The sequence below is a fragment of the Pyrus communis genome, chromosome 13, assembly GCF_963583255.1.
Source record: "Pyrus communis chromosome 13, drPyrComm1.1, whole genome shotgun sequence".
NCBI lineage: Eukaryota > Viridiplantae > Streptophyta > Magnoliopsida > Rosales > Rosaceae > Pyrus > Pyrus communis.
The window spans coordinates 13,972,320-13,995,368 of NC_084815.1; the positions used below are offsets into that span (position 1 = coordinate 13,972,320).

The window sequence follows — 23,049 nt, forward strand, 5'->3', positions numbered from 1 at the left end:
TGCAAATGTCTAAAAATTTTAAATGGCAAGGACCGAACTATATTGACTCCAAATGAAAGTAGTGCAGAGGAAAACTAAACCCTTAAACAAAATCATTTCTCTCAATCCACCAATTAATAATTCAAATCATGAACACTGTTATGAAATTGACGATATGTGAGCAGTGAAATAAAGTAAATAAGACACAATATTTACGAGGTTCGGCAAGTGTGCCTAAGCCCTCTGGACAATAGTAGTACTTTCTTTAATTATCTGAAATAATATAAGTACAAAGTAACTCTCACTATTTCCTCTCTTCTCTTTAGCCTGACTCACTAGTATTTTCTTCTGCATTTCTCTTCTTTCTTTCCTTTCATTCTATCTCTTCTTTTATTTCTTTCTTCTTTTCCTCTTTTCTTTCCTTTCCTCTGTATGTTTCTCACCTCACTCTTTCCCTTATTCTTCAATTTTTTATAGGCAAAAGTTAGGACTTAACAAAGTCCTAACTTTAATCATCTTTCAAAGTGAATAGTAAACTTTAATCATCTTTCAAAGTCTTTATTCATACTACTGTTTCAATGGGCATTCACACTGGTTTTTTCACTTTCCCTTGGATGCCCATAGGTCTTTGATTAACTATCTCATTAAAACTTCTCATGAGATGAATGGATGGTTTGAAGGAAACCAAAAAAAAAAAAAAAAAAAAAAAAAAATTTGCTCACATTGCTGATGTCGCATACTTTTAGACAAGGTTCTAAAAAATACTAGGCGCTAGTCAGGCAACCGGCTGGGGCTTAGCGCTTAGGTGGCTAGGTGGGCACCTAGGCGGATTTAAGTAAATTTCTTGTATATCCTATAAATAAGTGCCTATTAACACTTAAAAAAATATTACATGTATGGAATCCATGGATAAGATAATAAAAGAATGATAAAATACTAGAAGTAGTGTCTCCAATAAGTCCAAAATTTAAAAGCACATTAAGCATATATGTCATGTAACCATAGTGAGGAGTATTTTAGGATGATACATGTACCCAACAAGTTCACAATTTTAAAACCACCTAAAATGCAAAATAAGAAGAATAAGGAACTATTGAAATATGAGAGACTTGCAAAGTTTCAAAGTTAGGCATTAAACTCTTCTTCTCCATATCCCTCCAAGATTCTCTCTGTGTCGGATTCAAACTCAAACTTCTTCATCATCATCTTCTTCTTCTTTTGTGTCCTCATCCAATACAAAATCTTCTTCATGAAGTTCTCTTACTCCAACATTTTTAGAACTCCTCGTAGGCTCTAGGGAACTACCCATCTTCGACGTCTCTCCAATTCCTGAACCAAGCTCAAGTTCTTCATCACAACCCTTCACAATCCATCCTTGCACCATACTAGTTTCACTTGCTAGTAGTATGTCCACTTTCTTCTCCTTCTCTTTTTTCTTCTTATTCATGATCTTTACATTGAATTGGACATGGACTAAATTATTTAATCTTGTTGTATCTAGTTTATTCCTTTTCTTTGTATGTATACCTTCAAATGTGCTCCAATTTCTCTCACAATTGGATGAACGTGTAGTCAATGAGAGAATCTTTATAGCCATCGTTTGCAAATTAGGTATACCATTTCCATAATTATACCACCATGCAACTAATGAAGAAAAAAACACACAATTAGTAATGAAAATTTAGTAAAGTCAAATTTAATATATATAAAAATAAGCTTATGAGAAGATTCATACCCGGATTATAGTTGTTATCACGCTCAACGCATCCCATCTCGGCCAAATGTCTTCCAAATCCACCTTCTTTTTCTCTATACTTGTGCATCTCAACATTTATCACTTGGTTTTGAACCTTATATATATCAGGGAAGGACTTCTCAATACAAATAAAAATCCCCTCTATGACAATTAGATCATGTTGTATGCTTTGATCTTTGAAGAAGTAATAAGGGTTTAAGAGGTAGCCCGCCAAATGTAATGGACTATCAATAATTTGGAGAATTGGTTGATAGTTGGCCTCATTGCTTAAGAACCTCTCTAATCTCCATCTTTGCTTTTTGTATCTCTCCATATGAAAACCCCATTGATGGCTTTTTATCCCCATCCACAATTCGAAGTACCTTAACAAAGGTTCAAACACTTTTAAGCAAAGTGAGACCCCATTCCAAAAATGTGCATTTAATACGGTAGCATATGCCCTTTTTCCCCTTGTAGTCTTAGAATGCTTGCATTGCTCCCATTCATCAGTAGCAACCATAACCTTCAAATCTTTTTTCTTATCACTCAAGCTTTGCAATGTGAGGAAAGAAGTTGCAAATCTAGTGACTCCGGGCTTCACTATGTCTCTTTTCTTGGTATGCTTCCTCATCAATGCCAAAGTTTTATGATGTGCGTAAATGAATATAGTGAAAGCCTTTGCCATGTCAATAATTCCTTTGAACCTAGGGAGATTACCAATCCCTTGAAGCATGAGATTCAAAGTGTGAGTGGCACATGATGTCCAAATCATGTTTGGCCTCTTTTTCTTCATCACGTTGGCCGCAACTATATTGTTGGAAGAATTATCGATCACCACTTGAATTACATTTTGAGGCCCATTTTCCTCAACACACTTGTCAACATATTCAAAAATGTACTCCCTGGTGTGTGCTTCACTAGAGTATTCCTTAAAAGAAAGAAATATGGTGCCTTCCTTGCAATTGATGCACAAATTCATAATGCTTCTTCTTTTTCGATTGCTCCAAGCATCGATCATGATCGAGCAACCATTCAAAGCCCACTTTTCTTCATGCCTCTTGAGTGACTTTTTTTACTCTTTCTACCTCTTCCTTCAATAATGGCTCCCTTAATTTGTATTGGCTTGGAGGTAGGTAACCGGGCCAAATTGACCAACCGCTTCCATCAAACGCTTAAAGCGATCATTATCAATGATGCGAGATTTATATGCACACAAATTAAACCCTCTTTTTGACAATTGTAGTATAAGTATAAGTAGGGATCGTTCTGGACCGGGGATTAGGAGGGATTGCAAATCACTTGGAAAATGACTCAAAAACGTAAAATAAAGTTTAAAACACTAAACTAAACTCAAGGAATGCGAAGCTAAACGCTTAAAACACTAAAACAAACCAAAAGACTCAAACATCACCCAAAACACTCAAAACTGCCTTAAAAACACTTTCTGGGCAGTTTTGAGCACTTTGGTGAATTTGGACGAAATTGGGAAATAAATTTAATCAAAACTCTTAAAAACACAAACTAAGATACTTTCTAACTAAATTGGACAAATAAGTAAAGGGGGATTTAGATTTTTACGAAATTAAACTAAATGTACAGATTGTAAATTAAAGCAAAATGTAAATGTGAATGTGTGATAGAATTGAATGGAATGAAGGCTAGCTAAGGGGTTCATCTCCATACATGTTATACTTGCATAATAAAACGATTTCCAATTGCATTTCAACAAACCATGAATTCTCAATGCTCCAAGTTAATTAGATCCGCTTAAATTAACTTTCAAATCTTCCTAACGTTATTGAATTGGATGATTGCATACGACAACCCAAAACATTCCCCACAAGTCCCCTACATGATTGCATAATAGAGATACAAGCAAGAATCATTACGCTCTATGAAAATTATAAGTGTTGACGAGGCATTCGTTACTATGGAATACGCATGAAACTTATGCCAAGAATTCGTTTAACACGATTGTTTATAAGCAACCTCCACTACTTGTGAATATAAGTTCGTAACTATTAGGTGAAACTCACTTATATTCTAGCGTCATATTCATGCATGAAAATTAAGTGTGCACTCTCAATAAACATACATAAATAAGTTATCAATCAAACAGTTAAACGAATTGAATCCATAACTTATGAAACGCAATTAGAAGTAATCAAATCAAAATGCAAGCATAAACATATATTTCGAATCCCCCCCCCCTAGCCAAAGGGGGGGGTTTAGTTCCTCATACGTACAAAACAAAGAGAATTGAAATTAAACATTGAATTCAAAGGAAAAGAAACACCTAAACATTCCAACAACTCAAACTTGAATTGTATGAACGTTTAGGCCCGCTTCTCTTCCTCTTTGTTGTAGCACAAGGTCTAAGGATTTGTGTGGAGCGATAGGCATGGCAATGGAGAGAAAAGATGCAGAAAATGGAATGGATTTACACGGCATTGGTTGTGTGATTGTGATGGTGTGTTGTGTGATGATTTTCTGAATATGGAAGAGTGAATGAATTGTGGCTGCAATGGATGCTTATTTATAGGTGAAGAAGAGGGAACATGACAGCTAGGAACTTGGTGGAAATCTGGAATGGTGATGGGAGATGCATGTGGCTGATTTATGCATGTGATTAAAGGGTGGGAGTGCATGTGCTTTGACAGAAATGAAAGGGGATGCACGGCATGGTTGATTTCTGGTGGTTGTGAGGTGGAAAGCTAGGTGGAAAGCTGGAATTGCAAAGGGGAATGCATGTGGCTGCAAGGAACTTTGTTTGTGTGCATGTGGAATGGGATAGGAGTGCACGACAAGGTTGGAGAAATGATTATGGGTGCATGTGTTGAATGATTTCTTGGTGAGGGATGTGGAGTGGCTGGAATGATGAAAGAATAAAGGGTGCATGTGGGTTAATTAATTAAAGGGAGTGCATGTGCAATGTTTTAAAGGATGGAATGCATGTGAATATGCTGGAAATCTGATGGTGTGCACGGCAATGGTTGGAATGTGCAAGGGAATGTGCTGAAAATGCATGTGAAAGCATGTGAATTAAAGCTAGGGTGAATGTTTTGTGAATGCATGTGGATTAAAGGTTGGAATGAACATGAAATGCACGACAATGATGGTATTTGGTGCTGAATGATGAAAGGGGAATATGACAGCTAGGTTATGATGATGAATGCATGTGCAAAGTTGGTTGAATGAAGGTGGGTTATGCACGGCATTGATGGGTTAAGTGATTGAGTGTATGATATGATAAGTGAATGATATGTGGTGAATGATATGTGGTGAATGATTAAGGAAGTGTTTAAGTGTTTAAAATAGGGAACAAAGCCCTTCCTTGCATGGCAAGGAAGGGAGACACAAGGAAACACACGGCATTGTCCTAAGGTTGCAAGGAATGTTGTTTTTGTGTTCTAAAATGCGTAGGAGTCTTCAATGATGCTCAAACATGAGGTCTTTTAGGATTTAACTTTCCTACTTCAAGTCTTCAATTTCGTCCATCCTCTTGGCTCCAAGCATATGATATCCATTCCAATCTCTAATTTGCTCCAAAAGGCTCCAAAAGGCATCCTTTTGCATACTTTGCCCTTAGAACCTGAAAACACACAAAAGAAGCATAAAGGACTAAAATAACTAAAGAAACATAACGTAAATGCACGAGAACAAGCCATTTAAGTCGCATGAATATGCACCTATCAAATTCCCCCACACTTAGCTTTTGCTAGTCCTCGAGCAAAACAAAACAAAAGAAACCAAAAACAAAACAAAACGAACAAAACACAACCTATACCTTCCAACAATCGTCTCAGGGATTTCCAATGCACATGACAAGTTAAAAATCATTATTCCCACAGATTTTAGCCACCTTTACACTTAAGTACATTCTTACTCATAGTCACCACATACTAGTTCACAATTAAGCATTTAAAACCATGTTTTGAATGTAGTAACATGCCTTAGAGAATTCCCTCAATTCCTTACTAGATGTACTCTCGTTTTTCACACAGATTTTCTGACTACACACCCTACACTAGGTATATGTGAGAAGATTGATGTAAACATGTAGACGAACACTCACATATGTTATAACAAGGAAAACATTTTCTGGATTTACGATAATGACATGAATATGATCTCATGAATGGAATGCTACTACTTAGAATGAGAACCAGTGATTCCATAAGCTCATATCAATTCCAAACTCCACATTATTGAACACATAACGATCAAGATAGAAGCATAAGGGTTGAAACGGGGCTAAAGGTGTTTGGCTAACAAAGAAGGGATATGGAAAACAAAGGTTCTTAAAGAAATAGCGAGCAAAGCATTTGAATTAACTTAGAATTCACTTTTGAATGAAAACTCAACTTTTGAACAACAAGGGGGAACAAGCTCTTTTTCCTTTCTTTTTTGTTTTTCTTTTTCATATGTTTTTTTTTTTTTTTTTTTTTTCTTTTGAATCTCAAAACATACATATAAACTTAAGAACAAACATTCCTTCCCCCACACTCATTTTCTTGCATAATGTAACTCAAAAGGAATTCATTTAAGTCATGCTCACTATCTTTTAAGAACAAGGGTGTGGACTGTCCTACACTAGGCTAGGTGAGGATAATGTGGGTTAACAAAGAATAAAGGCTAAACAAGGCTCAACGGGGTTAAAACTTACAACAAATACGAAATATGGGAAGTAAGGCTATTTGGCTATGGTGGCAACTACACAACTTCATCTTGATATATGTTATTCAATTCAATGTCATGCTTTGAATGAAACGGATATAAGTTCTAGCATTTAGTTCTATCATGATACAATTGAATTCCAAGTAGCAACCAAGCAAGGAATAATGAGATCATGCAACAACTTTAGAAAACAAAGAATCACAGATTATAACTCTCCAAATAAGGTAATGGCTCGAGTCTCACAGGGTTGTAGCGTTTGTTTGAGTTCCTTCCTTCAAGCATGTTACAAAAATGAATTTTTCTTTTATGATTGCATGTGAAGTCATACATTATAACCATAACCAAGCATATACCAAGAGTAAATCAAACTTTTCTCTATGTTTATAACTCTTTTTAACAGTCATGCAATTACAAACCAAATCCTTATCATTGTGTTGGAAGGTACCCTATGACACAAACACACAAAAACGACTCAAAACACTCTTTTTAGGCTTTTCAAAACATGTTTTTCAAATTTTTATGTGATTTTCGGAGTTATAAAAACAAAACATACTAAAACACTCTAAAACAACTTAAAAACACCTTAAAACAGCAAGGAACAACATTTGAAGTTATGGGTGATAAAATCCCACGAATTTGCATTAAATAAACTTAGTTACCCCCCCCCCCCCCCCCACACTTAAATCAAACATTGTCCTCAATGTTTTAAGCATAGATTCACACAAAACATAAGTAAACACACAAAAAGCAACTAAACATACTAAACATGGCAGAATGTAACTAACAAAGAGAAGAGTTTAGGGACGCAAATCTGGTTATGGAGTGTAAATTCCATCTTCTCCTTGGTTGAATGCATGGGTTGATCTTGGTGATTCCACAGGCTTAATCTTGAACTGGTTTCCTCCCATCGTTGATTTTCCACAGGCTACTCTTGAACTGGGCTGGAGGATTCTTTTGGTCTCCTCCACTTGTTGATTTTCCTTTGTGCTACTCTTGAACTGGGCAGCAGGATTCATTTGGTCTCCCCCGAAGGTCTGAGCTTCCTCCTTTTATCTGTTTCTTTGTTCAATCTTTCCAATTCGTATTGAAGAGGGTTAGAGGATAGCTCAGCATATGCAGTTGTTGCTTGTCTCCACATGCTTCAATGTATCATTTTCACTTGCCTTACTTGCTCCATTGAAGATGACTACTCGAGAGCAACTCTAGGTAAGCAACCAGGAATAGATTCCAGGCAGTCGGCTCCAGATCGAAAGACTGACTCCAAGTGCCGGCTGATTGCTTCTTTCACTTTGCCATGCGAGTAAGAACAAGGACAAAGAAAAAGACAGGGAAAGAGCATGATATGAGATACTTTTGCTTTTGACCTTGATGATATGAAATACCTTTGCTTTTGAAGAAGCGGTGAATGAATCAGCACACTTCAATCTATCGTTTCCTCCTGGGTCATCTGTACTCCAGGCATCTGGTATCATCTTTGGGGAAGAGGAAAAAATTGAGTATTTCGAAAGCCTTTGCTGGGAGTGCGCTCTCAGAGGTGAGGAAGAGTTAGGCATTTTCTTCAGGTCTGCCTTGCCACAAAAGATGAAGGTCGACATATATAGGGATTTCTCAAAAGCAAGTGGTGGTACTGTTCTTTTACCCTTGTCGACAAACGTCTCTTCGATATCTGAACGACGCCTCTTTGATTTCTGAGCAGGCGCCTCTTCGATTTCTGAGCAGGCGCCCCTTCGCTTTCTGAACGACACGTAGTAATGCGGATGCGGCTCCTTTTGACAAAGCTGCACGCGTTTTCTGAAAAGCAGAGAAAGCGTCGTCGAACTTTGCGCTTGTCGGCTAAAGATGTGTAGTTGCGATGATGGCCTCCACGTGTTTTCTAAAAAGAAGAAATCTTTTGACAAAGTTGAACGCGTCTTCTGAAAAGCCGAGAAAGCGTCGCCTAACTTACGCCGGAAATTCCGGCTTTTTGAATCGGTGGACGCGTCGCCTTGGCTTTTTATAGAGGTATCGATCACCGCCAACATACACACTCTGAAGATTGCCCATTCTTGAAAATCGACTCCGGCCCTGTAAGATTTAACTCCATCCAACCCTTATCTTTGAACACCTTTGAAAAATGACTAACCCATCGAACCTTTGCTTAGATTTGAGTCTCAGCAGCGATCCGGTTGCGCCCCGTCAAGGTAATGTATGGCGCCCTTCTTTTTTATCTTCTAATGGTCCTCTTTCAGGTGAAGACTCCATGATGACGGATGCAACAACAGCTACGATAGTAGCTAGGAACCTCCTCACTCCTAAAGATAGTAGGCTGCTTTCAGGACGGTCCGATGAGTTGGTTGTTCAAGAGTCCCTCGCTCTCAGTGTTCAGTGTGCAGGCTCTGTGTCCAACATGGGCCAACGCCTACTTGCTCGCTCCCGTCAGGTTAAATCGTTGATGGCAGAGGTGGAAAGTCTTAAGCAGGAGATCAAACAGCTTAAGCACGAGAATAGAAGTTTGCACGTGCTTGCCAACAATTATTCGACGGGCATGAAGAGGAAGCTTGATGAGCTACAAGAATCTGAAGGTCGGATTCAAAGTGACCGTCAAAGGCTTGCTGCTTATCTCCAGAGGCACCTCTTTCCTGGGTCATCCAGCGTTCCACCAAGTATTGTGGCCTCTTCTTTGATGCCTCCCGCTTCGATGCCTCCCGCTCTGAGAGTTTTGCCAAGTAGTGGGGCTTGAAGCAAACAACCTTTGTGAAAGTTACATTCTTTTATTTTTCTTTTCTCTTATTTTTTTTTTTTTTTTTTTTTTTTTTTTTTAAAATCAAATCAAACGGCATGAAATTGGTCCTTGAATGGAAGGTGATACTTGAAGTGAACCGGCATTGGTTTGAATTCTAGTGTAGGTGCCTGATTCATAAAAAACAGCAAGCTAGTATAAAATGTAATGGAATTTGGAAAAGATGACTTACTTGTTTTGTCCGACAAGAACTCAATGACAAACACCACTCCTTTGAAAGTTTCAGGGATATTGGACTTGGCCAGATTGCAAGTGATGGTTATGACTTGTCCAATGTCATCACATTCAACTTCTTTGGGTTTTGTGGTTTCAAGAACGTCCTCTTTGATGAATTCATGACATTCCCTACTTGTCACCTTTGGAAGGGCTTCCAAGATGTCTTTTTCACCTTTTTCTTCCTTGGAAGTCATGAATCTGCAAGGAATAGGGATACTTGTTGGAACGGGGTTAAAAATAATGAAATTTGGAACAACCATACCTGAATTAGATGGCATAGGAGCAATAGGTGCCTCCGGTTAAGGTGTTTCCACCCTTGCCGTGGGTTGGGTGTATTCCTCTTCCTTGTGATTTGATTTTGATGGTTGAGGGTCCGTTCCAAGTCTTCAATTTCGTCCATCCTCTTGGCTCCAAGCATATGATATCCATTCCAATCTCTAATTTGCTCCAAAAGGCTCCAAAAGGCATCCTTTTGCATACTTTGCCCTTAGAACTTGAAAACACACAAAAGAAGCATAAAGGACTAAAATAACTAAAGAAATATAATGTAAATGCACGAGAACAAGCCATTTAAGTCGCATGAATATGCTCCTATCAATCAATAGCATGGAAATGAATACGGACTTTGTACACCCATCGAGCCACATATTGATCCACTTGATGTGCTCTTTCCTTCCAAATTGCATCATAAATGTTTTGTTGCCGCGTCTTCTTGCTTCCATCACTAGAAGAATCAGGATTGATGGCACATGCAAACCTATAAATAGGTCCAAGAGTGCGCGACCTTTTCCTTGAGCTTGACCGAACAACTTCAATGTCTTCTTCTTCTTCTTCTTAAATTTGTTGAAGTTGCACCTCTTCCCTCACTTCCTCATTATGTTTATTCCTTTGTTTCTTCTTATTATTGGCTTCTTCTAATGTGGCTCTACATTTGACTTTATCCTCATTCGAAGACTTTGTGCACACCACCACATTTCCCCTTATGTTGGCTATATGTTGTTTCAATCTATATACTCCACCACTAGTGTTTTTGTTGCATAACTTGCATTTCACCTTATCTGAGTTTGTAGGATTTGCTAAGATTTCATATTCCCATCCCACATCGTCCGAAGTACGCTTCAACAAATTTTCTATTTGGGAGGAAGACGACATTGCATTAGATGCTTCGGAAGATGCAGCACCGGTCATCACACAAGAAAACATTCTATATTGCATCTAAAACAATCAATAATATAGTCATCACAATTCACACATAATAACAATTTTATTTTGCGGTGTACTATCCACACACCCCATTTTACTTCTCACACACCCTTTGTTAATTTATGTCCATTGATCTTCTTCAATTCATCCGATCCGACGGCCGAAAATTAGAAGGGTGTGTGAGAAGTAAAAAAGGGTGTGTGGATATCACACCCCTTTTATTTTATAGCATATACATTCAATCTGTGCAAAGCCAAAACATATATTAATTTATAATTATATACACACACAATCAATCTTTGCAATCTAAAAAAAATTCAATATGTACTAAGGTTTATATATTAATTATTACTATATACACACACAACACAATAATCAAATGGCAACAAATAGGAAGAGGGTAGACGGTGCAAAGTGTAGACAGACAGGCAGTGGTGCATTTAGGTTCATCACTTCAACGTTTTCCAAATGATTTTAGAAGCCAAAACAGCCAAAAACTCAATGCTCAAATTGAAATTTTCTTTTCCTACATTTTCTGAACGACCATGTCAACCAAACACAAAAAGAACAACAATATCCACCATTCCTAATATTCTCCAGCTTCCTGACATATCGTCAAATTTTCAGTTTAATGTATATCAATATATACAAAATTTCAATTGAATCCACCTTTCCCAATATTCTCCAATAATTGAGTCCACCTTTCCTGATATACAAAATTTCAATCTATGCAATCTGACAATCTGTGCAAAATATCAACATTTATTATATACGTATATACAAAGTATCGATATAATTAATTATATAAGCAATATGCAACAAACGGCAATGCAATTTTCTAATCTGTGCAGTTCTACATTGAACGATTTGTAAGATAATGGAGCCATGAACTCCTACTTCTATCTGCATTTTAGTATTCAGTCATATGTATGCAAAAAAAAAAAAAATGATACTGAAAGCTATCCATTAAGTTGAAAATCCTAATCAAATTCGAATCGAAACAGCAAATAAACCACCTTATAATATGAAATCCTATAAATTTCCATCTGTGACAACCCATCCCTAATTTTACAATTTTATTAATTTTAAATATGTGAATTGATGAATATGCCCCTAGAAGCGAGATTGTTGACTTTCGTTAACCGTCATTTCGTGATGCGTACGAGCTACCATTTTTTTGTAGTGTGACAACTCCTCTGTGACAAATACCACCATGCTCTGATAGCTCCCACGAGCTACACTACCAATCATCATGTCTCTCTCTTGTCACTCTCCTTCATCTTAAACGTCTATTCCCGCCACTTCCTCTGTGCTCACGGCACAAAAATACTGAAACCACCACTGAAGTCAATTTTCCCAGTGAACTCTCGCTGATGCCGAACTGAGTAAGCCTCGAAACATTCTAAATCCTTTCCTTTCCATCCTCATGGTTGATGTTGATCAAGTTTATGAATTTTGGACGACGAAATTGCATAGAGACAATAAGGAGACTTTTCCCCAGATTTCGACATAAAAGCCCGACTTGTAAGCCTTTCTCGGCCACTTTCTAGCCACGGCAGGACCGAATGCTGGTATATTTCTCTTCTTCTCCTCTTAAACTTCATTTTAGTAAGTAAAGTGTGAAAAATGGTTGAGTTTTGAAGCTAACCAGAGTCGTGGGAGTTTCTCAACCAAATTCCCAGTTTTTGGTGGTTACATCGATGACCGAAAAAAAAAAAAAAAAAAAAGGGATCCAAATTCGGATCTGTGGACCAAATCCAACCCGGATATGCGAGATCGACCCAAGTCCATATCAGAAATTTGAGGAAATATTCCAAGAGAATATTCTGTTAACTCCCAGTTAACTTTAACAGAATATTCTGTTAAAGTTAAATGTTGACCATTAGTTGACTTTTTTGAAATTTTCTCGAAAACCCTTCTAGATTAATTTGAACGTCCTGAGTATGTTTTTAACATCATTTAGTAAAATTTGAAGGATTTAATGTAGTTGACCGGCTCGATGTCTCTATTGAATTTTTAGGGTTAACTGTTGACTTTTCCGTTGACTTTCTACAAAATTTGTCAACGTATTTCGACACTTTGATTCAAATCCATACTCCACTTTCCCAAATTCAATTGTTTTAGTTGAGTTTTACTAATGGGTTCCAATATTATGCTTAGGTGCGATTACTATCGGAAACTCATGTTTTCCCAGCTCGAACATCTGTGAGTAGGTCTTTTATTTTATATAGTATTTATTCTTATTGAGTTTCCATATAGGGACACTTTGGATGCAGTCCCTAACTATCAATATCCTTTGACTGAATCCTTATTGGTTTTCACTTTTTTATCGAAATCCCTAAAATTGATGTGATAATGTATTTCTATGTAGGCTACTATATTTTTTAAATTAAAAATTGAAATCTATAGTTGTTTGTATTAATGGGATTTTAAATAAAAAAAACATAATTTGTGGATTAAAGTTATTAAAATATATATTATACTCTCCAATATATGTGTATGTATATAAACATGGGTACATTCATCAAAATTAACAAATGTACCAAAATATGGGTACATTCTTCAAAACTACACAATAAATAATAGATATTAGGCTTAATAACATTAGTAAATTTCTTTGATTAAACTTGATATGGATACATTCTCAAATCAAGAAAAAGAATGTACCCATATAAGTTTAAAAATGGATTAGAAAAAAAATTGAATAGATTTTATATATTAAAAAAAAGTACATTTTACTATAACAAATTGGTATATTTAAGAATGGATACATTTTAAGATTAAAAAGATGAAAAATTACATGAATGGATACATATAAGATTAAAAAATTGGAAACCTTTTTATAAAAAATTAAGGTGTACAAACTTATTCTAATTTTTTTGTTATTTTGGAAATGTTTTGAATTGAAAAGTAGTTAGGAGAAATCATACATATATATGTGTGTGTGTGTGTGTGCGCGCGGGTGTGTGTACACACACTATAAAAAGGAAAAGACCCACTCACCTGAAGTTCGTGCTACAACTCCCTAGCATGAATATCAAGGAGTCTCGAACGATCGATGCCTAGAACAATTATCAAATCACATCTTAGAATTCTTATTGATAGAACGCATAACTTACATAAAACACATCCCCAAGGACGTCCTAGATTAATTTGAAACCCATTGACCAAAAGCTAACTGTCGGTCAAAGGTAATCAGTAGGGTCCACAAGCCTACGTAACTCGATCCAGAAGATCCGTACCTCATATTTCTGATTCGTAACTTCCCAAGAGTTTCAATAAGCTTCTAAAACAACATCCTAAAATTTTGGAATGATCCAATGGTTGGATCTCTGCCAATTGCTAAAATTAAGTGGCGACCGATGTTTTATTTTACGAACATACAAATTGAATTCGGGAAGATCCGTATGTCAGATTCCCGATCCGTAAGTTCCTATTGTTCTCAAATATTACATACTATAATGTATTAAGGTTTGATGACGATCCAACGGTCGGATCGTCGATTCATATAAGGATCAAGTGGCGGTCTCTATCAAAACTATTTTCAAACTATGAGATTTCATCAATCGGACTTCACATATATAATTGGGGTATCAAATTTAGCCTAGGATGATCAGGGGGTGCCTCGATCCACATGCCACCGCCACGCGCCGCCGCACGTGGTGGTCGGCCGCCCCGACTCACTTGAAAATTCAAATATTTCCAAAAATTCTCAAATTTTATAAGATGAAGATCTCAACAAGTAGAGAAAGTTTCATACCTACGACCAAGTCCAATTTTCCCAGGAAAATCCCCAATTTAGCTCAAATCCACCGGAAACCTTAAGGTGGGTGTTCTTCAAGTCTCCTTCCTCGGTGTTCTAACGCCCCTACCACTGGTTGGGTCTTGTTCCTGGGTCCAAGGGAAGTTGATTAAGGGTGGTGGTGGGTGGTGCAACTCGTCGAAATGGAGGAATCGCCGTCGAGCATCTCTGGTGCTCCGATAAAGTTCTACACGAAATAAGACCTAAAACCCTTTGATCTTGGGCGGAAATGGTAGATGAAAGGTTACAGGTGATGGATGGGTGTAGTTCACTTGAAAAAATGGGTTGAGGTGGCCGAAAATCACTTCGGGTTAAACTGGGTTGCTGCGCGGGTGTACAGGTCGAAGGGAAAACTGTGAGCTTTCTTTCCCTTTCCTGATTGCTCCCACTTTCCTCCCTCATTTCTGATTGGTCTATTACTCTTTTAATTTGATTGGTCCCTTCAACAACACATACCTGATTGGGCCGAAACCAAGCCTCTAATTGGTTTTCATTCCCACATGGTGGGAGTTTCATTAATTCAAAACCTATACTTTAGTAAAACGATTTCAAATGTTTGTAACTATACAGTTATAATCCGGACTCGCAAACGGCTTTCGCCTATCCATTCGTGGCGATGATTACTACGCAAATACTCCAAAAGGATGACTGAAGCATCTCTCTAAACAATTGTCAACGGAAGTCAAAATCCTTGCCTCTTGGGCATTTTCGTCAATTCACGCTTTAAAAATTTATAAAATGTAAAATTAGGGATGGGTTGCCACAATCTACCCACCTTAAAAAATTTCGTCCCCGAAATTTAAAATCATTTGTTAAACAAAAGTAGTAAAAAGGCAGCAGAAAAATAAATATGTAAAGAAGGTATCAAGTTAGAGCGGTTGCATAAAAGAGAATGCCATTTTGTCATGATCAAAGTGGAGTGATTCCTCTTTCATACCTCCAAACTTAAACTTTCCTTCTCCTTCATTACAATACCAAAATATAATATTTTTATAAAAACACAGGGTAAGAAATAGACGTATAAAAGCATGACGTCCAAATACATATATGTAATAACATAGAAATAGTTGTATTGAAATCAAAACTGAGCATAGAAAATTTTACCTACGCACTCATAGCGTCATGTACTCCAAAGGTATGTACATAGTATCTTTGGGTCAAGCCCAAACAATAAATAGGTAAATATATAATAAATAAATAAATAATTATACTAACGTAAACGGACCTATCTATCCACTTGCTTAACAAATCCAACAAATAAGTTCTCAATATTATGGGCTACAGCCCGCAATACCGCCAACTCTTTGTTGTCACGTTAAACAAGCAAATAATTCCCGAGGGTGCAATATTAGCATCATGCCCCCCATTGGGAAATACACATACATCGCCAACAATATAATATTTTCTATAACATAATCTCAATCAATCAAATACCTATTCGCAATACTCTTCTGACAAACGTGTTTCGTGCGTAAAATCTCTATACTAAGGCTCAAACAATACCATAGCTAAACCAGAAATGTGACCGCAGTTACACATATCTCTAACAAAGGTAAGTGCCTATCATAATTGGCTAAAACTATAAAATATTCAAAAGCAATATGTCCTCTAAGGTCCGAATAGTTCATTTGGACTAGCCATTAGTCTGAGGGTAAAAAATGTGATACTAGACACAAACTTAGTACTCATAACCTTCAAAAAGGCTTCCAAAGACTGAGAAATAAGATGCATGTCACAGAGAGATGCAATCATGATATGCACACCGAGTAGTCAAATAATGTAGTTCACGATGTCCTAGCGAGCAGCTTTATATTGAATTTCCCTCTCGAATTTAGCAAAACTACGCCAAGAAGAACAATCAAGAATTTGAGGCTCAAACAAGTCCAACAAATCTAGAATACAAGGTAATTGAAATTAATGTATGACATCTCTTTACAACAGTAGCTTCTGGAACATTCAATTACCAATGGTTAAGATTCGTTTGGTAGAGTATTTGCTGGGTGATTGAGAAATTAATAATCATGACTAAACTTGAAAGTCTGAGAGAAATTCTCCTAGACAGTCAGTCTGCTCCAAAAGCTATACAAAATCCAGTAGGGTAAACATGTATTCAAGGTTGACTGAAATGCTATTTGGCACAAAGATGTAACTATGGAATCACAGTTAAAGTAGATGTCGATCGAAACATCAAAAAAATCCGATAAATTTATGGATGAGCAATTTACCAAGAGACCTAAAATGTTGTTCATCTGGACCAACGGAAGTGAGTTAACTTGACAATTCGATCTATAACCATCAAAACTTCATCATAATCTCCACATGTACAAGATACCTTGTACCGAGAGTGTACAATGATATTTCCCAACTCCATTCAGATATAGAAAGTGATTATAACCATTCGAACGATTTCTTGTTGATTTGTAAGTAACGTCAAAATTGATACTCTTGCATCCTAATTAGAATGGAATAGGACAAGCTAAGGATATTCAAGGGTAGATATGTCTTTTGTTGCGGTAGACAATAATTACGTTTACACAACGGGGATGATACATGATTGTGTAATCATAGACGTAGATTTAGTTCTTCCACTATCGCTTTCAGAAATTTAACCTATTTCAAATGAAGATGTATTCAAGAAGTCTAAGGTTGATAAAGGTTTAGATATGTTTCTCCACAGAGAAGTGTCATTTGGTTTTTAAATAAAGATGATAATTGTTGACTCTAGGTCATGAATATAATGGTTCATTTTGAACGGTTCTACACGTTGAAGAAATATATGAAATAGGGTTTAAACGGTTTTTAATCGTCACTCAATGGAGTTGCTAAAATCTAGGTACGATCCTAAGATTCAGTCTTTCGCCTTCACGGATAACTTTGAGGTTCCCAAGATAAAGTGTTTAATCCCTAGTTGGATAAATTCCTAATTGGTAAACTTTGTAACTAAGTTTCTCAATGATGTTAGAAACGTTCAATATGAAGTAAGGAAAATTGGTGTAATACTAGGAAATAGGTCGATGATGTACTTCATTTCAAAATTTGGTGATATCCCAGGTAAGATTTTGGAATATGATGCTAAAGGTATACGTCCTTGAAACGCACCATGCTACTTCTTTTCTTTATGACACCTACTAATAGGTCTTCATGGCTTTCTCGATACTCAACTTGCTCTTGCAGCGTTAAATTAACTCGTGCTTCAATTCTAATGCTTGTGGATGGAAGTGACCACAAGGATGGATCGTTGAGAATGTTCTGGTTACCTAGGTGGGTAAAACAACTAACACAAATGCGAGTTTACTGTCATTCTAAAAGGCTTGTTCCTAATTTTTCAAGATTTAGTTTCTTTGGCTTATGTAGTCATTGTTAATCAATCTATTAGTCACGCCGCTAATTAACGCACATATGATATTTTTGATGTTGTTCGTTACCCTGAAACTGTGAACCGGCGTTCTTGCATAAAGGTATCACTCCCAGATACTAGCATGTGTTCGATATCAGAAATCACACCACCTGAATACTGGTTGATAGCTTCTGGATATCGGACAATATCGTCAATTAGTAGCGCCACCATAGGTTGATTATAGGTTAAAGCTCGCTTGGGTGGATGGTTTCAGATGATTGATAAGGGATTGGTCCGATGAGGTAGTTTCAGTAATTCTTGGGAAGATGCTTACTACTTCGGAGATTTCTACTAATTGTAGGTATAACAACTTGTACTTCGATGTCTATACTCATCGAAATGATGAGTACAACACCAAAAAATATTTTGGGAAGTAGTATTGGTTAGAGTGTTCTAAAGTCGAAAAAATAGAATTTTCTACTAATCTACTTTAGAACGGACTTAAACAAAAGTCAATCTTCCTCCTAAAGATTTGGAATGATCACCAGTGTGTTTGGAAAAATTAGTGCTATAAGGGACCAAAAATGATTGTCCCAAGATGTTCTTTCGTCGAGTGCTACCCCTGTAGCACTACATTGTCACTTGAGACATTTCTGAAAATTTGGACAAAAACTAAAACTTCGTAAGGATTCTAATAGGTGGAACACTAACGAGTATTGCCAAGGAATCAAGACTATTTATGGTTTCCTAACTCAAAAAGGTTGGAAGAAATGACTAGATAGTAGTGGAATTGGTAGGAAATTCTCCCCCTGGGATACCTAGCTATCAATATAATAGCCTACTTTAGGGCCATCAACTTATCTCAAATCTACATCTCTCCTTGGCAGGGAAATTCTTTGCTTATAATTTAGAGGCCTTCACCAAAACGTTCCTCTAAAAGGTCGATAAGTTGACTAAGTCACTCAAGACTTAGAAAAAGCTAATACATTTTGTCACAGTACGCTCACTTTGGATCCATTATAGGTGCCAGTCCTATCTAGATTGCTATAAGCAATTAGAACTTGTATGTGATGCGCATAGCGCCAGTCTTCACGTGATTGTAGTACTAGAGCCATTGTTCTAAAAATCCCCGCCTAGCGCCGCCTAGGCCCTACCTAGGCGTTAGGCGGTTGGCCATCATCCCGATTAATGCCGAGGTGTTTGAAAATTAAGAAAGACTGCCTAAACCTATTGAGGCACCTACCTAGACCACATAGGCACCTGTTTAGGTTGCGACTCACTTAGGCAGAAAATAGATAACTTTGATTTTTCATTTAATTTTTTTCAACAAATTGTAAGAGGCTTGCTGAATACTTAAATGAACACACATTATATGCTTGTTCCCTATTTTTCATTATGCTCCAATACTTCATAATATATATGTCATTCTATTTTGTAATTCATGATGAAAAAAATATATAGTTTTTTAAGTTTTATTTTTTTAAGTATAAACACACTTATTTACACAAAATATAATAGATTTACTTAAATTCACCTACTCTGCCTAGGCGCCCGCCTAGGTGCTAGGCCCTAGCCTGCCTCCCGACTAACGCCTACCATTTTTTAGAACCTTGACTAGAGCGTATATCATTATTACACCTAGTCATGTTCATGTCAGAATATCTCTGCATTAACTTGTGTGTCAGCATATGTTGATGAGCACTTGATATGATATGTTTGCTTATGCGAAATTATGTGATTACGGACGTCATGTGTTTACTTACAAAAGTTTGTGACGTATTGCATTCTTGAGATATTGGTGGCTATGGTAAGTACTTTCATAATATATATATATATATATATATATAGTATGTAATATTTGGAAACTATACTTGTTTTACGACCAGGGGTTATACGTTTTCAAAAAGGCTTTTACAAAGTTCTATTTTTAGGCCCACTCACCCTTGTTTTTTGCCCCTCTAGGTTTTAGTAGCAGGGCTTGCGTGTCGACGAGGATTCTTGGCAAATCTTGGTATAGGTGATTATTTTCGATGGTATAATTCTTATCCTACTCTACTGTACTTTACTTATGCTCTGACATCATGTGTGAAATGGGTTCATTCCCGCTCACTAGCACACTCTTATATTTAGGCACTTTTGGGTTTAAATCTATTGACATTTTTCCACATCACTACACTTTAGGACTTCGTCACCTTCTTGGTGTCCGCCAGCACAGCTTGATAAGCTCATATTTATATAAATTTTACATCAAATTCACTTGTCTTTTCTTAGTTAGTTCCTTATATTTTTGAGCTATTTACTTTGTTTTTGTGTTTTGTAGGATTTTTCAAGCAAAGAACAGAAAAATAGCACAAGTGGGATTTTAAGTAACAAATTCGTCAAAACTGCCTGTGCACGTCAGCTTACTTTGGAAGCAAGTTGCGGACAGCTCAGAATGAATTAGAGGATGAGCCTTATATGCTTGGAAATCTTGGCATTCTCTTCTTTCGATTTTATCTTCTTAAACTCATGTCTTTCTTTTGGATTAATTTGAGAATTATGTGTAACTAATTTTTAGTAGTTAGGGGCTGTTTTGAAGCCCCGAATATGATTGCAAGTTTGTTATGACATTTCATTTGAATTACTTTTATGAATGGATGAAAATTGGTTCACTACTTGTCTCGTTGATGAATTCTTTATGTGTTTTCTACGGATGCATACTTAGTAAGCATATCTAGGATTCTAATGCTATGAATATGTGTGTGCCTTCCCTCGTCGAATAAGGACCTACATATGTTCTAGAGTAGTACTTGTTAATTGCGATTAACAGGTGAATCAATTTCTAGGATAAGTAAGACAACACTAGTACTTACGATGCCTTGTGATGACTCAAACTCTTTTCGTTCTTGATGATTTCTACTTGTTAAATCTATGAACACACCATTCTACATTGCATGTTAGGGACTAAGTTAAGTTGAAATCGCCATTCTCTTAACATACTACATAAGAAAGAGTAATAGGTTGAATTTTAACATTAAGCCAACTTGAGCATCTTCATCTGAAAATGAAAGGAATTTGAATGAAACATAACATGTTTACATGATTATTTGGTGGTGGATAGCAATTCCCCTAACTCGTTTTTCTTAATTTGCGAACTACTTAAAATCTGTTTTTGTTCGATTTAATTTAAATAGCAAATAAACTCCAAAAATTCCAAAAATTTGTGTGAGTGTAGCTCTATGTGCCTAGTATCTGCATATAACATTTCGTAGACTTTAGATAAGTGTAAGTCGGTCTAATAATTATTTTTCGGTGGCTGGTCAATAGGGATAACAGCCCAGTTTTTGTGACATTTTAAGTAGTTAGATAAAACAATCTTCTGCGGGAAAGACCCTTATTTTCATATGCTACAATTGACAAATCTTATTGTTAATAAGGAAAATTAATAGGACATTTGTGTGCTACTTTGTGGTGTGCTTTTAATCATATCACAGCTCGACTCGAAGTCCAGGTGGACATTCTGGGTCGTGGTGTGTCACCATCCATATACTGACCTGATGGTCAGACCATGAAAGATTGACTCTCAGATGGTTGGTAAGGCAGCCGGTGCAGAGTGACTTTTGCAGAACGAAGTCCTAACGTCGACGGTGACAAAGACAATGGCATGCAAACGTAGATGGGAGAGATGATAAGAGAGATGATGGTAGACGATAGGAACAACGGCAAAGAACTTGAAAAGGTCGGCGATGGCAAAGAACTCAAAAGGTTAGCGATGACGAGAGAGAAATTCGCAGCGATGAAGATCAAAGAAGTGAAGAGTCTTCGATATTTTGGGAATTCAGCGCAAGCCACGAGCAACTTTTTGATTAATTTAAAAAATAAAAAAATAAAAACCAAACCGCCTCTCCCGCCTAGGCGCCACCTAGAGCCCAGCCAAAATTTTGAAATGATTTGGACAAAATCGCAGCGGGTCACAAACGCCCAGTGCCTAGGCGGCCGCCTAGGCCGCTTTTTAGAAAATTCCTTTTAGACGCTTCCTTTGATTAATTAAACCTAGATTAACTAATTTGTCATTTGGCGGATGTGTGTCGATGGAATCCTTGAACTTCTAAAGTGAAGACTTTGGAGATATGCATGTTTTAAACTAATATGAAGATGTAGCAACAAATATTTGCTTCGTTGACCATTGTAGGATCAATCTATTTCCATATGTAATTACAAATTTCTTTTTGTAAGCAATCTGTATGCATGCTAGATAGAGATTCAAATTTTGCTTGACCAATAAGACCATGACTTTTGTGACTTCTATAGGTCATTAACAGTTTCATTTTAGTATTGTACATAATTATTGCTTTACCCTTTTAGGGCATACTTCAAGAAATTTGAACTTTTTAGGGATTTTCTACACTCATGACACATTCTCCTTTGAAATTTATACAGAGCAATTTGCTTCTATATATACTTAAGGGAATTACTTATAGAGATAATGCTTCAAGCATTTCATAAACCTTCGTATAATATATAATTCTCCATTTAAATAAACAAGTTTCACAATGGGAAATCATGATTACAGGAGTGCATTATAATTTCGGGTTTCAACTAGGAACCTCACATCATATCATGTGAGTGTACTTCATTGTATTACAAATGCCCATAAGTAACCTTCTGGGTTTAACATCATTTGGCGATATGTAATATAGGTCCATTTTTCCACGTTCTTACTAAATTATAATAGAATTGCCTCTTTCCATTTTGGCAAATAATTTTTGTTTTCGTCGATGGACAAAGAACTTGGCTCAATATCAACACAGCTGATTGATGAATCTAATAGCTACTGTAAAAATCAAAATTAACATTTGTTATCATCAATTCGTGATCCCATAATTCTCATGTGCATGTGCATGCATAGTTTATAAGCATTTCATTACTTTGGATATCCTTGGCTCTTCAAGAGCTTTACATTGTCTCTTTTAAGACAATTATCACTTATTAAATGAATTGTTTGGAGAATTTGGATCATAACCTCCTCTAGAGTGTTATAGAGCTTGGATTTTTAACCTCTATTTTCGGGTGTTGAATCATTGAAGCCTATACTTCTATCATGTTTAGGCATGAGATATGTTAAAAGTACCATGTCCATAGATTGTTCTTTTAGGACTTGAATCACAATAGTTTAGTAATGCCAAGTCCATGTATTGTCTTGTTGAGACTTCAACCCATGTGACATCTTTGTAACTTGTAATTAATTAGTTATTTTCAAAATTTGTGTACCTTTCTATTACATCATTTGATTGATACAAACTAATAAGATAGAATAATAGTTGAAGTCATTCTTATCCTTT

General features: G+C 36.5%; 1 pseudogene; it reads right to left on the reverse strand.

Moving 5' to 3' along the window:
* Positions 1–1,165: 1,165 nt before the first annotated feature.
* Positions 1,166–17,959, reverse strand: LOC137712218 (uncharacterized; annotated as a pseudogene).
* Positions 17,960–23,049: the final 5,090 nt, after the last annotated feature.